Below are 14134 nucleotides of genomic sequence, written 5' to 3'. Positions count from 1 at the left end.
TGTAATCTGTCCAACCACCGTTTCACCCAGGGGAGATGGTTTGACAACTTCAACAAAATCCGCTCATGCTGAAACAGTGCATTGAAACCACCAACATAGATGGTGAGATCTATCAAGCTAGGCGATGCCAGCCAAGCCTCCAAAACCTGATCAAGGTCTGTCTGTTCACTGATGAGATGGCCGACTGCATTCTGAATGATGCCATCAAACTCTCTGAACACTCCTTCACGTTTCATTTTGTCACAAATTTCTCTGTCCTGTCTGAGATGGGAAATCTGACCAAGTTGTACCCCAGAATCCAAGAACAGTGTGTGAAGTCTGGAAACAGAACACAATGACAATGACATATGATATATATAAAACCAAATCACACATACACACACATGGCTTGACATGCATCTATGTCTTGTCTGAGAGTGAGAGCAGGCATCAGACCACCTAGCACCCCACAATCCACACAACAGCAATATTTAAACACAAATTTCATACAGTACCATTTCAAAAATTATGCATGCATATAAACAGTGCTAGTGCATACAGACACATACATGCACACACACTAAAAGCATTTCACACACATGAATATTGTGGCTTGAATATATATACGCCACACATTACACATTTCTTATGGATGAACCTGATGACTAGATATAATAATACGGTTAAATGGTTGCTGACTGCACAGTTCTTTCATACATTTTGCGTTGGTTTGAGACTTTAGGAAAGAAGCCATATGCAAAGCGACTGGTTTTGGTCCGAAAACTTCTGTACCTATATCTGAGGAGAGCATCTAAAAACATATACAACAAAAGAAAGCTGGATGCAATTCATCCTCACTGCCTGACTTTGCCTCTCTGAGTAGCTGGTGGTGGTAACGTCGGTATATGTCACCCGGAGACAGTAGTCAGACCTGACAATCTTGGTGGCGGTTTTTACATTTCTGCTCTGAGCTGTGACTTTGGCTTTAAATGAAGATAAATATAATGGCCAAGAAACTTCTTATTCTTTGCAAAAGTGAGAAATCTACATCACACACACTTGTATAGTGCATGTTATTCAACTTAATAGTTATTGTTAATCTAAACAGCGACGAACCCTAGACAGTGTACACCATATGGTTGGTTGTGAACGCTATTACCTTGGATGTTTCTCCAGCAATGAAGCGAACATGGTGGGTGACAGCCCACGTGACCCATTTCCACTGATGTCAAGGAGTTGCAAGCAAGGCAGGGGGTTCCTCAGCAATCCAAGAAAAGGCCAGTCATCTGATCTTGCTGTCAGTGGTTGCATATTTTCGTGCAGACGACTTAAACAGATCTTCTTGAGCAGCCGACAGTGATCAACCAGAATATCAACTGCAAGTTTCACACAGCTAAACAGAGAACGTGACAGGTCCACAGACACTAATCTGACCTGATATTTGAAAAAGGGAACAATTTCATCCACTGTCTTGCAACACACTTCCACTGTCCTGCAGTGTTCTGCTGTCAGGGTTCTGACACACTTGTTGTTCCTCACCATTGTCCTGACCAGCATGGGAGGCATGTCCATGGGTACAGTAAGGGTCACTGCCTTGCTGAAGAATGAGTCCACAACGTCCCGGCAGTGTCTGTTCACACCGCGCAGAGATACCTTGTCTCTGGTTGATAAATACGGCAGGACATACACCCAAAAGGGATGGTTAAACCTCAGATACAAGAAGGCTTGCTCTATTGTTTTCTGATTCTCACTCTCAATAATAAACTTCCAATCTCTGCTGTGGGTCTCCATCTGTGTGTGGATCAGGATGAGTGGGTGTTCTTTGATAGGGCCCTGCGACTGTTCTGGTTCTTCCCTGGCCTTGCTCTTTTTCAATCTGAGGCAAAAAGATAACCAACACACTGAGATTAAAAAAAACTTTAAAAAAACAACAACTAAAGAAAGCACTCCATCCATGTAATTGTAATTCTAAGGAATATAATTATAAGGAGCACACTGTACAGTTAACAGTGAAGCAAAGGAGTGCCAAAGCAATAACCGAGTCAGACCAACAAACATTTTATATTGTGTAAAGAGCTTGAAGAAATGGAATTTAACAAATGACTGAAAGGAGGAGTTTGTATTATACTCCATGCTTGGTGTTTACATATACTTACCATGTCAAACTGATGCAAACTAGGCCTATGGTTTGCTCTGTTTGGCCAAATTTCGCGCGGCTAACAGTGAAAAGACGCCCCTCTTCACAAATACTATCCACTTGGCATCAACACTTAAAAGTGATGCTTTCTCTAAGATGCCAGTCTTCAGACCAGGCCTGATACACAATCAACTGCTGGTTAAAACGCTGGGGAGATCTGTTCTGATATTTGTGAACATCAAGCTCACAGGTCGATACAGCTTTACACTAATTACAGGCTAGTGTACAGAAAAAGTCCACTGACAGTGTCACAGTCATACATGTATGACTGTTGTAAGACTTTAGCTGGCCATTAAGCCAGCAATACTCCATTCTTAGGGATGTACATGCTGGAAGTGTTTAGACTGACTGGTTGTGCAGATACATGATCTATGAGTAAAATGGATCAATCATATGTTCTAACACAATGTAAGCTTGTTTCTCAAGACATAAAGTAATATAATCAAATCAAAAATCATCACTATGACAATAACATTTCTTTTAATGATACTGTTGAATCAGTTTCAACTTCAAGACGCAGTGGTAATGTAATATATCAATAGTTCTTTTCTTTAAACCAGGACTGTTTGACAAGAAATAATGTTGTAAGGTGTGATGTCCAACTTTCAAAATCCTTTTTTCTAATCAGTTTATGTAACCAATACTAAGAAACTTTTGTTTTAGCAACAGAATTACAAACAATAGTTACAATTATATCATTTGTACCAGGTATATTACGTAACAGATTTGTAATATAATATGCCATATGGAACAAACTTTCACCTCAAATAAAACATGCATTAACTGAGTGAAAAGTTCTATACAAATTAAAATAAGAAAATAATGAAATCTCAAGTATTTTAGAGAAGATCTGGTGTGTAAAAACCTTGGCAAGTTTAGTGCTTGTTATCTTATACAATAATAATAATAATAATGGATACTTATATAGCACACTATCCAGAAATCTGCTCTAGGTGCTTTACAAAAACACTTTTGTTAACATAAAACATTACATCAATTTTACATACACACACACACCAAAATGTGACTACTCACACACACACACACACACACACATTGCATACATACATTTTAACATACATGTGTATCAAACAGCTACCCTAACACATATGCACACATAGGCAGGCACAATCTTACATACACACATGCACACACAATACACATTCATATACATGCATGTAGATATGTACACACAGATATGTATAAACACATAGTCAAGCACAGCTAATGCAAAGGAAGTGGACCTGCCACAATTGAACTTAATGCTGAGGGATAAGGTGAGTTTTGAGACGAGATTTAAAAGATGTGAGGGAATCAGAATGATGGATGTTATCAGGGAGTTTGTTCCATGTCTTTGGTGATTGAAAAGAAAACGATATTTGTCCATAGGTCTTACTTCTGATGTGAGGTATCCTGAAGTCGATCAGAGGAAGAACAGAACTGGCGAGATGGGGTATAGATATGGAGGAGCTCAGAAAGATACTTGGGGCCAGATCCGTTGACTGCAGAAAAGGTCAGAGTGGATAGGTTATAGTCTATCCGATCAGAAACAGGCAACTAGTGGAGAGACTGAAGGAGAGGAGAAACATGGTCAAATTTAGAAGCTCTGCAAACGAGTCTGGCAGCGTTATTCTGAATTCATTGGAGTCTGTCTAACAGATATTTGGGAAGGCTGGCCAAAAGAGTTACAGTAATCCAATCTTGAGAGAACCAGAGAGCATACAAGTGTCTTGGTTGCACTGGTTGAGAGAGCTGATTCTACACAGTTCCAAACAGGCAACTATACAGATATTCGAAATGTGCTCTTGGAAGGAAAGAGACTGGTCTAGGATTACACCAAGACTGCGAACAGAAGGAGAAAGTGAAACAGGTGTGCTATTGATCAGAACAGAGTCAGGAAAGGAAGGATGTTGACAAAACTTCTTTGGACAGGTTATCATAAATTCAGTCTTATCATCATTTAGTTGCAGCTTGTTGAGAGTCATCCAGTCCTTTAGGCCAGCAATGCACTCCTGTGTTTGAGTCACCAGTGCATCAAATTCAGCTACTATGACCACGTCGAAAAGCTGACTGGTTGGAATTAAGTAAACCATTTTGTTCCAGATGAGCTAAGAGCTGAGACAATATGATCTTTTCTAGCAGTTTTGATAAAAATGACAGATTAGAGACACGTAAATAATTTTTCAAACAATTATGATCCAAAGATGGTTTCTTGATGAGTGGACGTACAACAGCAGATTTGAAGCTTTCAGGGAAACAACCAGACAGTAAGGAAGAATTGATGACATGAGTAATATGTAGCAGTAGAACATCAATACATTCAACCAACAAAGAAGACGGGACAGGGTCAAGCTCACAGGATTTTGGACAAGCGCTCAGACACACTTTCTTCACAAAATCTTCAGTAACCAGTTGGAAACAATGTAAAACAGGACCACTGTGCATGCATTCTTTAACGGGTGAAGAAGGAGACACAACAGAGTCATGCTTCTCACGAATGCATTATATTTTGCCAGTGAAGAAGTCAGAAAACGTTTGAGGGAGTTCCTACACCGAAAATGTTGTAGGGAGAGGAGTGTTTTTTCATTTCACCTAGTAGATTGTTCGTAGTGTTGAAAAGTTGTTTGGCTGTGGTGCATGCAAGGATTTTAGAAGAGTAGAAGTTTGACTTTGCCCTGTCAAAAATGTTTGTTACACTATTCCTGGCTGTCTGAAAAATGTCCCAATTGATGGTCAAACTAGTGGCGCGCCAGTGCCTCTCAGCTCTCCTTCTCTCCTGCTTGGCCTCCAACAGCTCTGGTCCCACAGTGTTGTACCAAGGCGACAGGGGACAAGTGGAGATCAGGCGCCGAGTCGACGGGGCGTGCCTGTCGAGTACAGCGTGTAGGACAGTGGATAGTTGGTCAGCAGTCGGCTCAAAAGGGATATCAGTCAGCAGGTCAACTTTAAATAAGTCTAAGTCAATCGAGGTCAGTGTGCGCACAACACAGAGGGGTTTGTTCAAAAGTTTCGTACAATCATAGCTTGTTTTTATCCCTGCACTATTAGTAGTATCATTACTGCTGCTATTAATCTGCTACTTCCTCCATAAATGATGAAGCCATAGACTGTCTCCCACAAGTCCCCATCAATGAAGCACTGGACAATCCGCCAACACTTCTTGAGACCCTGAAAGCAATCCGTCTGCTATCCAGTGGCAAAGCATCTGGCTCAAACTCCATACCAGCAGAGGTCTACAAGGATGGAGGCACTGTCCTGACTGAGAAGCTCCATCAGCTGTACTCACCCATGTGGAAAGAAGAGACGCTCCCCCAGGATTTCAAAGATGCCTCTATCATTCACTTGTACAAGTGAAAGGGGAACCAGCAAGCCTGTGATAACCATTGGGGCATTTCCTTGCTCTCCATTGCAGGCAAGATACTTGCCAGGATCCTACTAAACCGCCTCACAGCACACCTTGACCAAAGTCATTTGCCTGAGAGCCAGTGTGGATTCTGGAAAGAGCGCGGAACCATCAACATGGTGTTTGCTGCAAGGCAGCTGCAAGAGAAATGTCAGGAGCAAAATGCTGATCTGTTCTCCACCTATGTCGACCTCACCAAGGCCTTTGACACCATGAGTAGAGAGGGTCTGTGGAAGATCATGGCCAAGTACGGATGCCCTCGGAAATTTATTTCCTTGGTCAGCTAATTCCATGAAGGCATGCAGGCTCGAGTCCAGGACAATGGCGAAACATCTGCTGCTTTTCCTGTCACAAATGGTGTCAAACAAGGCTGTGTCCTGGTTCCAACACTGTTCAGCCTAATGTTCTCTGCAATGCTTACTGATGCCTTTGGTGATGGCATTGTTGGAATCAGCCTAAAGTACCGAACAGATGGCAAGCTGTTTAACCCCAGAAGGCTTCATGCAAAAACCAAGGTCATGACAGACATCATCAGAGACTTTTTGTTTGCTGATGATTGTGCCCTCAACGCTGGATCTGAAGCTGACATGCAACTCAGCATCGACAAGTTTGCCACTGCCAGCAGGAACTTCGGCTTTACCATCAGCACAAAGAAAACTGAAGTTCTCCATCACCCAGCCCCAGGGAAACCCTACGTTGAGCCCAACATCACAGTCAACGGTCAGAGACTCAGTGCGGTGGAGCGGTTCACACACCTTGGCAGCACATTGTCACGAAATGCGACCATTGACGATGAAGTGAACATCCGGATTGCAAGAGAAAGCGCAACCTTTGGCAGACTCTATGCAAATATCTGAAACAGAAGAGACATTGGTCTAGAGACCAAGCTAAAAGTCTACAGAGCAGTAGTTCTCCCCACACTACTGTTCGCCTGTGAAACTTGGACAGCGTACCAACGACACGCCAAGAAGCTGAACCACTTCCACACAACATGCCTCAGGAAGCTACTGAACATCAAGTGGCAAGACAGGACCCCAGACACAGAGGTGCTTGCAAAAGCCACCCTTCCCATCATCTTCACCATCCTGATGCAGTCCCAGCTTCGCTGGGCTGGACATGTGGCGTGCATGCCAGACCATCGGCTGCCCAAAAGGCTCTTCTATGGCGAGCTGCAACAAGGGAAGAGATCATATGGAGGCCAGAAGAAGCGCTTCAGAGATACTCTGAAAAGTCTCTCTGAAAGTGTTTGACATCAACCCTGATTCCTGGGAGGAATCTGCAATGGACCGTGACAAATGGCGCGCTGCTGTACACAAAGGCACCAAGTTGTGTGAGGCCAACAGGACTGCTACAGCTGTTCAGAAGAGGCAGGCCAGAAAGTCACAGGCAAACAAGCTCCCTGACAATGATATGCCTGTCTTTGTATGCCCCATGTGATTTGTCTCACTTCCAGCCTACACAAAGATGAAAAAACCCATTAAAAAAATGATCAACATTCTGAAGTAGAGGAGACTGGAGAGAGACAGAGGAAAAATATCAAGATTCTCAGTTCTTCCATCCATGGCGTGACCACAACCATTTGTTGCGTATTATATCACTGAAAAATTGAGCTATCTGCAGGATGAAGGGAACAAAGAACAATGTAAATACGTGTTTTGTACATAGCCCAGCAAATAATTCTTCTTTTTCTCATAAGTTTTTCTTCTCTGAAATAATAATAATAATAATAATAATAATAATGGATACTTATATAGCACACTATCCAGAAATCTGCTCTGGGTGCTTTACAAAAACGCTTGTGTTAACATAATACGTCATATCTGTGTTACATACACACACCAAAATGTGACTACACACACACACACACACACACACACACGCTGCATACATACATTTTAACATACATGTGTATCTAACAGCTACCCTAACACATACGCACACATAGGCAGGCACAAACTTACATAAACACGCACACACAATACACATTCATATACATGCATGTAGTTATGTACACATACATATGTATACACACAGTCAAGCACAGCTAATGCAAAGGAAGTGGACCTGCCACAATTGAACTTATTGCTGAGGGATAAGGTGAGTTTTGAGACGAGATTTAAAAGATGCGAGGGAATCAGAATGACGGAGGTTATCAGGGAGCTTGTTCCACGTCTTTGGTGATTGAAAAGAAAACGATCTGTGTCCATAGGTCTTACTTCTAACGTGAGGTATCCTGAGAAGTCGAGTATCAGAGGAAGAACGGAGCTGGCGAGACGGAGTATAGATATGGATGAGTTCAGAAAGATACTTGGGGCCAGATCCGTTGACTGCAGAAAAGGTCAGAGTGGATAGCTTATAGTCTATTCGATCAGAAATGCTATTATGCAAATGCTGACATGCTGACAAACAAACTAAATGAACTGGGACTACTGTGTAACATACACAACTTTGATATTATTGCTTTTACCAAAAAACTCCAAGGTTAAAATTGAAAATTTTGTAGTTCCTGGTTATACAGGTTTTACAAACAACAAGGGAAGAGGTGTCAGTCTGTTAATGCGGGAAGGGTGGGAGGTGTCCAGGATTACAGAAATTGAAAGGATCTTTTCTCCTTCGATTTTTTGTAAAAATATCATTACCTGGTAGTAACGAGCACATCATTTTTGGAGTAGTGTGCAGATCTCCCAACTCGGATTATGAGGATCATGCTAGTGTAATTAAACTAATAAACTATGTATTTAACAGTTTTAAAAACAAGGTTATTGTCTCTGGAGATTTTAATTATCCAGAAATTGACTGGCAAAATGTGGTAAGTTGTAAAAATGAGGACCATCCAGCTACGAAATTTTTGGATTGTGTACAACAAAATTACAAATGACTTCCGAACCTACTCATTATAGAGGTTTACAAAAACCTAATGTGCTAGATCTGTTGTTTACTAACTCTTATGAAAACGTCTACACTTTGGATTATTGGCCCCCTCTAGGGAAGAGCCACCATTCTGCCCTCTACTTTGATGTTCAGATCAAGTGGGAACACCCATCTGGTCACTCCGTGAAATATCAACTGGATAAAGGAGATTATGAAGGCATGAAGCATTACGTCGGTGAGATTAACTGGGACAACCTTTTGACAAATGAGACATCTGTGGATGAAACCTGGGAACTTATTCATGATGTAATAATAAAGTCCATGAACAAATTTATTCCAAAAAAATCATTCAAACAAGGACCCTCCAATAAACAAAGACGAGACCCCATTCCCCAGTCACTTTTAGATAAAATTCATCAAAAGTACAGAGCCTTTGAAAAATACAAGAAATATCCCACAAATGAGAACTATAAAATATATGCACGTGCTAGAAACCAGGTAACATGGGAGTCAAGAAAAAACGTGAAAGCTAAGGAAACTAAATTAGCTAAAGAATCTAAGCATAATCCAAAAGGATTCTTCCGTTATGTTGCAAGTAAAACTCTGCCAAGAGAATCAATTGCTAATCTATTAAAGGAAGATGGTACCTTAAAACAAAATGACTCAGAAAAAGCAACTGTGCTAAACAGATTTTTTGTTAGTGTTTTTACCGAGGAGAGTAACGTAAATGTTCCAGAGTTTTCATGCAAGACAGAGGTTACTGAAATTTCCAACGTGGAGGTCACAGTTGGACAGATGAAAAAAGCTCTAAAGAACCTAAACCCATCGAAGTCCCCAGGACCTGATGAGATACACCCACGAGTATTAATAGAGCTTGCTGAAGTTATTGCTCACCCACTTAAGATCTTGTTTGACAGAACACAAGAAAGGGTGCAATACTAACAGCTTGGAAAGAAGCAGAAGTACGACCTATCTTTAAGAAAGGTAACAAGAATTCTGCAGGTAACTATCGTCCAGTCAGCCTAACATCAGTTGTCTGTAAACTTTTTTAGGGTTTTATTCGAGACGCTCTCTGCCAACATTTAACCAAACATGATCTGTTATCTAGAGAACAGTTTGGATTTACCAGAGGGCGCTCGTGTGTTACACAACTACACATATCGTTCTGGGGAAGAAGGAATATTGCCTGTATTGGGTTTTACACCGGATCTGGTTGAGCTGGCGAGAATGTTTCCTTCTTTGCCCGAGTGGGGCTGGCACAATGCAGCTTTTGTCGACAATCTCCTCTCCGTCCATTATTTTCACTTACCTGCCAATACACCGGGTCTGGGTTCGAATCATGGTCTCACCTTTTCTCCCAGAGTTTGACTGAAAAATCAAACTGAGAGCCTAGTCATTTGGATGAGACATCAAACTGAGGTCCCGTGTGCAGCACACACTTGGAATGGTGCACTGAAAAAGAACCCATGGCAACAATAGGGTTGTTCTCCGGCAAAAATTCTGTAGAAGAAATCCACTCTGATAGATGGATATAATTATAATAAAATATGCATGCACTCAAGGCATGACTAAGTGTGATGGGTTGTGTTGCTGATCAGGCATCTGCCCAGCACATGATGTGCAGCATATATATATATATATATATATATATATATATATATATATATATGTGTGTGTGTGTGTGTGTGTGTGTGTGTGTGTGTGTGTGGATTTGTCCAAATGCAGTGATGCTTCCTTGAGAAAGTGAAACTGAAGCTGGCTCTTGAGGCCAATGCTTTGTAAAATCATGAGAATTGTACTGATAGTGATATGATTATTGCAAACTGCAATACAAAAATTGACAAGAAACAAAACGTTTTTTTCTGCAGGTAAAGTTTTTTGGTATTGACAAAACTTTCACTTTCTGGTCCATTGAAATTCAAGAATGTTAAATGAAACTGAAAGCAGAAAATCAAAATATGATTTTTAGTTCATTCTTTGTTATGTGTTACTAAATACTATTCTTCTATTCACTCTGCTTGTCTATCAACCATAGTTTGCTAACTAAAATAGTAAAAACAATACACTGTGTATCTTTTGAATTGGCCTGTAGTGAAAAATGCTAGGTCTATTAAAAAAAAAACTTACCAAACACTAGTGCATTATGAGAATAACTTGTTACATTACAAGATTGGTTAGTCATGCTAGATGAGAAGGTACCAGTCGATGCAGTCTACCTTGATCTAAGGAAAGCTTTCGATACAGTTCCCCATCACAGACTCATAAATAAACTGGCAGGCTATGGGATAAAAGGCAAGCTACTATCGTGGATCAGAGACTTTCTAAATGGAAGATCATAGTTTGTAAGTGTAAATAGTAGTAAATCATCGAAGGTTAAGGTAACTAGTGGTGTACCACAAGGTAGTTTTCTTGGCCCAACCTTGTTCATATACTTTATAAATGATATGCCCGGTGAGATAGATTGTAAAGTAAAATTTTTTGCAGACAACACCAAGGCTTACTCTGCATCCGAAATACAGAAGATAGAGATCACTTACAAATGTGTATACATAATCTGGTTAAATGGACAAATACTTGGCTGTTGCAATTTAACAGCGAGAAATGCAAAGTTCTGCACCTTGGAAAGAATAATCAACAGCATCAGTACACGATACAGGAAAAGGGGGTAACTCGAACGATGGATAGCACAATTGCCGAAAAAGATTTAGGGATCACGATGGATCCAGAACTAAGCTTTGAGGCACATATAAATAATATAGTGAAAAATGGAAATCAAATTTCTGGTCTTCTTGTGAGAACTATAACTAATAAATCTCCCGAAATTATGATTCCATTGTTCAAAGCTCTGGTTAGACCCATTATTGAATATGGAAACTCAGTATGGTGCCCTTACCTTAAAAAGCACATAAATATGACTGAAGGTGTTCAACGCAGATTTACCAAGGTGTATAACTAGTAATACTAATAGTACTCGTGATCTTAGTTATGAGGAGCACCTGGCTCTTTTTAATATGCCTAGCCTAGAGTTTAGAAGATTAAGAGGTGATCTCATTGAAGTATACAAGATCATGCACAATATTTATGATCCTTGCACCACCTCTTCCTTGTTTACTATGGCTAACTACGATAAAACTCGAGGGCACAACTTCAAAATAAACAAAACTAATTTCGTAACTAAGCAGTTCCGCAAGTTCTTTACTAACTGTATCATAAATCTGTGGAATAACCTTTCCTATGACACCATCAATGCACCATCGGTAAACGCCTTCAAAAATCACACTGACAAAAAGTTTAAGGACCATGTATTTTCCACAGAGTTAAAATCTTTATTGCGCTGTAGATAAATGTAGTATACACTATGCCAGATTTAAACAAGGGTCTGTTCACAACAAGTGATCCAAAAGCACATAAATGGACACTGATTATGAGGGCAAAAGGCTTTTAGCCTATAGCCAAAACATTTCTGTGATTCCGTGAATTCTTTATATAAAAATTTTTTTTAAAAGAAATATAGAAACTTTAAAAAATATATTACTAAAAAAAAAATAAAAAAAAATAAAAACACTTCATTTCACAGTACCTGGGCTAAACTACTCTGGCTAACGAAGCACTCCCCGGGAATAAATCCCAAACAGCACAGCTCCAGCCCGTCATTTACCCCCACTTTGATTCATGATCCCTACACTAAATTCTTCTTCTTTCCGTTACACGACCAACACCGACCTGCCGATGACTCTGTCGTGGTTCATGTATGTTGGGTATTTTCGGATCTCCGTAACCCACCGAACGCTGACATGGGTTACAGGATCTTTAAAGTGCGTATTTGATCTTCTGCTTTCGTATATACAAGAAGGGGGTTCAGGCACTAGCAGGTCTGCACATATGTTGACCTGGGAGATTGGAAAAATCTCCACCCTTTACCCACCTGGCGCCAATACCGTGATTCGAACCAGGGACCCTCAGATTGAAAGTCCAACGCTTAAACCACTCGGCTATTGCGCCCGTCACTATCCTTAAAAGACATTTTTTCTTCTTCTTCTTTGGTGGATCAGGGATCTTGCACTCACCTTGTGGACAGGAACAAAAAATACAGTTTAAAGCACAGACGCAGAGCTGACCGGTGCGACGATACAGGTCTTTGTCACGAGCGACGAATGAAACGAAACTAAGGAGTAACGCCGACAGAAAGTTGGTTTTACCGAAACTCTCCCAAATGTTCGAAATCCACCCGTAATCTTCATCACACACACACACACACACACACACACACACACACACACACACACACACACACACACACAGAGAGAGAGAGAGAGAGAGAGAGAGAGAGAACTGAGAATTGTTTTATTTTGGTTGATAATGGATTAGCAATCTTCTTTTTGTTTATTTTTTGGTGCCACAGTAATCTTCTCTCTCTCTCTCTCTCTCTCTCTCTCTCTGTGTGTGTGTGTGTGTGTGTGTGTGTGTGTGTGTGTGTGTGTGTGTGTGTGTGTGTGTGTGTGTGTGTGTGTGTGTTCATCCAGTCACGTTGTTTACATGTCAAACATTTTCAACATTGTTACATGGCTAAATCATAATGGTAACAGCAGTGAACAAAACGCATCTGAATAATCTGAAATGAGGGGTGTCAGTCACGGCGGCTGCGAGATAAAGCAAGGCAAGGCATTGATCAAGTTCTTTGTACCCCCTAGGGGCATTGGAACGTTACATAATTCATCTTTTATGCATACCACACAGTGTGGTGTAAAAAGAAATATACAAAATAATATTAAAGCCCATATACGCAAGTACACAAACATATGAACGAGTAATTTTCCATGGTAATTGACAACTTTCTTTTCCATATTAATGACAAATTTTATCGAAATGAACTATAAACAGAAGAAACAAATGATTCAAGTTTGAACAATATTCTCTTTTTTTCCCCAGAAAACAGTCAATGGAATTTAATGGAGTTTGGAAAGGTTTCATAATATCTAGATAAACATGTTTGTCTGCTTTTATACTGAATCTTTTTTAAGGACACACAAACAAAGGTTGGTATACAAGAATAAAGAAAGATATGTCTTCAGAAAAACTAACAAAGAGACCCACCAGACACATGCCAGATGATGCAGCTTGGGCTTACTATAGCGCGATAGCTCAGAGGTATAAAAACAAGTGGTCGAAGGGAGATAATTGAATCCTTCCAGTAAGTTCAGTGCATTCTCCACTGTCGAAAAACGGACATTTCTGCTGCATATGAGAAGCCAATTTATTATTCTTGCACATTACTAAATTTGTCATTCAAATCATATCTATAATCATACATTTCATGAATCACAGAAATATTTTCAGTTTGTTTGGTTTTTGTTTGTTTGCAAATGAGCAACTAACCGATTGAGGTCTGTAATTTCAACTGAGTTGTATAATCATCAGCTGCTCCGTTGACTATTTTTGCATACTCAAGAATACAGGTAACACTCGAGTCAATTTCTACATTCTTCCAGGAATGCTGAGAACGTCCTGTCATCATAGAACCTTCAAGCGTCTTCTGTCAAAATACATTTCCATCAACAACAATTATCAGTGGTGACGGTGTGTGTGTGTGTGTGTGTGGGTGTGTGTGTGTGTGTGTGGGTGTGATAGACATATATATTGTTGTATATATACCTCAGTGTATGGTGTGTGTGTGTGTGTGTGTG

General features: G+C 40.3%; 1 protein-coding gene across 1 annotated transcript in view; it reads right to left on the bottom strand.

The window, feature by feature from the left end:
• The window catches only part of LOC143280170 (uncharacterized), a 36361-nt gene extending 23771 nt beyond the window's left edge, over positions 1–12590 (bottom strand). Inside the window, exon 1 of the mRNA XM_076584763.1 lies at positions 12518–12590. The gene's annotated coding sequence lies outside the window, so the exon portion shown is untranslated. The remainder of the gene's footprint in view (positions 1–12517) is intronic.
• Positions 12591–14134: the final 1544 nt, after the last annotated feature.

Source organism: Babylonia areolata, chromosome 3 (assembly GCF_041734735.1).
Source record: "Babylonia areolata isolate BAREFJ2019XMU chromosome 3, ASM4173473v1, whole genome shotgun sequence".
Taxonomy (NCBI): Eukaryota; Metazoa; Mollusca; class Gastropoda; order Neogastropoda; family Buccinidae; genus Babylonia; species Babylonia areolata.
The sequence above is the reverse complement of the archived record's forward strand: the minus strand, read 5'-3'. Positions and strand labels throughout refer to the sequence as shown.